This window comes from Lipotes vexillifer, unplaced genomic scaffold (genome assembly GCF_000442215.2).
Source record: "Lipotes vexillifer unplaced genomic scaffold, Lipotes_vexillifer_v1.1 scaffold408, whole genome shotgun sequence".
In the NCBI taxonomy this organism is placed as follows: Eukaryota; Metazoa; Chordata; class Mammalia; order Artiodactyla; family Lipotidae; genus Lipotes; species Lipotes vexillifer.
This window is the reverse complement of record NW_006787469.1, coordinates 4,586,257-4,589,424: the sequence shown is the minus strand read 5'-3', so window position 1 is coordinate 4,589,424 and position 3,168 is coordinate 4,586,257.

Genomic DNA, 3,168 nt, shown 5'->3' with positions numbered 1-3,168 from the left:
TGCTTCCAGGAATGCCTATCCAGAATCCGGCCACAGAGACTGTATGCTGTTTCTGGGAACTGGCACATTTCACATGCTGTCCCTTCCAGGGCCCATCAAGGCACAGCCATCTCCAGTAGTCAAGGGAATGCAAGGCAGTGTGGAAATGCTGGATCCAAGATCATTTTTTTAAATAGCATTTAATAAGAAAATGTTCCGATATTGGACCAAAAAATATGTACTGACCTATGTGTCTAGGTAATAAAGAAATTAAAGCAGGCCTAAAAAAACTAATCAGGTAGGCATACTGGAGACATCCAGTGAACAAAAATGAAATGCCTTTCCTCTCCATTGCTCTTTTCTTAGATTTTCATGGAATGAAATGTGTGGAGAACTCTGTGGTATGAATTATATATTCATACCACATCTTAGCCTTCTAACATGGGAAGGGGCAAAAGAAATCATTTGGAGGGATGGTATTTTTCCATGTAACACCAGTGTGAGATGTTTTTGGCTACCTAAATAGATATTTTTAAAAATCACAGCAGCAATCCATTATAATGCTAGCACTGGGAAACAAAGTCATCTTGTTTTCAAATAAATCTGGCTGAATTAATTAACATAAATTAGATCATTTAGGATCTGTGTAGAAACAGTAAAATGCAAGCACTATTTCACCTTTTCAAAGCAGAGGGAAACCACTTGCTATCGTGAAAGTGTGGAATTTTGAAACTGGAATGGATTTTATTTTTCATTGTCTTCTCCAGTCTTTTTCAGAACATAGTAAGATTAGAAATTATAAATAATTTCAATAGAGATTATCTAGTCCCCGTTCTTATTTTATAAATCAGAAAACTAAGGCACAGAGAAGTTAAGTGAACTTCTGAAGGTCACAGAGCTGGCAAATGGCAAGTGTGATGTCTGACTACAAACCAAGACTCGAGGTACTGTCTATTCCTATATATTCTTTCCTTCTTGGCATTCCCAAAGAATTTGCAATTGTACATATAAATGTTCCTCCCTTGAGAAAAAGTAGTAAATGGGACATTGTAATTACTAGCTAAAGGTGTTTTTTTCTCTCTACTTACAATGTGCCTGCTATATGATGAAAACATCTACCCCTTTGAAAGCCTTGTGTATGTTAAACATGTGTCTTATGACTGGGTGTGTCTCAGAGCAATCACTCTTTGTGTGGATTTTAGAAAAGCTAATATCAGAATCAATTGGCATGTGGGAAAGCAATGACGAGGCAGAGAGAATGGGATATTTTCTTGAGTTTTCAATCAGGAAGATTAGGGGCAGTGATTTAAAAAAACAAAAACAAAAAACTAGGCTCCTTAGAAGAAGGGTGATCAGAAGACAATCTGTTTGATCTAAGAAGCAGTAGAGTGAGGACAAGAACTTCCATGGCTGTTCACTGTTGTAACCACCCTGATCACCTGAAAGCAGCAGTTCTGGCACGTAGTGAATGCTTGGTAAATGTCTGTTGAATAAGAGAACACAAGCCTGGCACTCAGGAAACCTGGAATCCACTTCTAGCTCTCTTACTAGCCTTGGTCCACCTACTTTTCTGAGCCTCATTTTCATCATCTTACATTTTCATCATGTAAGGCTTGGATTAAAGTATTTCATGGTAGATACAGACACTTTATTCTGCCACATACCCTCTTCAACTCCATCATCTATATGGTTACAATGGCACCACACTACTAATCACCAAATTTATAAACTCCAACCCTGCCCATGGATAATGTTGATTGATCCAGTGGGGCCCATATTAGTTTTTTTTTTTTTTTTTTTTTTTTTTCATCTTTATTGGAGTACAAATGCTTTACAATGGTGTGTTAGTTTTTTTTTTTGCGGTACGCGGGCCTCTCACTCTTGTGGCCTCTCCCGCTGCGGAGCACAGGCTCCGGACGCGCAGACTCAGCGGCCATGGCTCACGGGCCCAGCCGCTCCGCGGCATGTGGGATCCTCCCGGACCGGGGCACGAACCCGTGTTCCCTGCATCGGCAGGCGGACTCTCAACCACTGCGCCACCAAGGGAAGCCCCCCCATATTAGTTTTTTTCACAAGGAATTTCAGAACTGGAACCAAAAAATTAATATCAGCCTCCTTTTGGTGGCCGAAACTGATGCAATTGAGAGTCTACAAACCTACATCTGGTTTGTGGCCAGATTCCTCAATTTGATATGAGTGGTAGAAATAGCCAATAGACAGAAAAAAGAAGCAGACACAGAAGTACAGCAGAATGACAGAAACAACTTTTAAATCCACGACCCTGAGGCCCAGTGCATTCTCGTCCTTTATGTAATTAGATGCCTGAGAATTCTCACATTAAATTCCCCATTTTTAAAAATTAAATAGGACATGTAGCTATTAAATCATCTATTAATTGAGATGAAAAATTATATCCAATATATTCTGATATCTCTTTCATTTCTAAAAAGTTGAAGATTCTAAGGACTATGATGCCTGTAGCATAGCCAGATAGGAACATTATACTTTGACAGGAAGCAATTTAACCAGAGCAGACATGAAAACAAGAAGATCTTCTGCTGATGGGAGATTTCCTGGAGTGGGGATCAAAGGAATATTTTCACTCAGACATCAGGGAATTAAATGAAGTCTTGTCTTGCCTAAATGTGAAGGTAAGTCATGGAGAAACAAGACAGAATGGATATTATTTCCACAATCCCAAGAAAGCTAAAAAACAAACTTCTCTGTGATAATTTAAAATTTTGATGTTTTGTTTACCTGACCTTAATCCCAGGCCTAATACAGGGTTCTGTGTGCACAGAGTGTAGAAGCACGGGTATTGGTAAGAAGTGAAAGTGGAGAAAATTATAGACGCTTTAGTGACATCTTAAGTCAAATTAAATAAAGTAACTAAATGGTATGTTTAGAATTTGCCTTCTTGCATATAATTCATGTCCCCAAGATTTCCTTCCTCTGTAGTAGAATAGTTTTACATTTTCACTGAGTGACCCTAGTATGTACTTTATTGAGTGATTATTATAGAAGAAGCACTGGAGAAGAACTATAAGCATATTTCCTTGGGACTCTGAGATAAAGTTCTTCGTTATGAAGTGTTGGGAAGCTTTTGATATTGTGTGCTGTGGATCTGCTTTGCCATACTCTCTCTCTCTCCATATATATACATATATATTTTTTAATTGAAGTACAGTT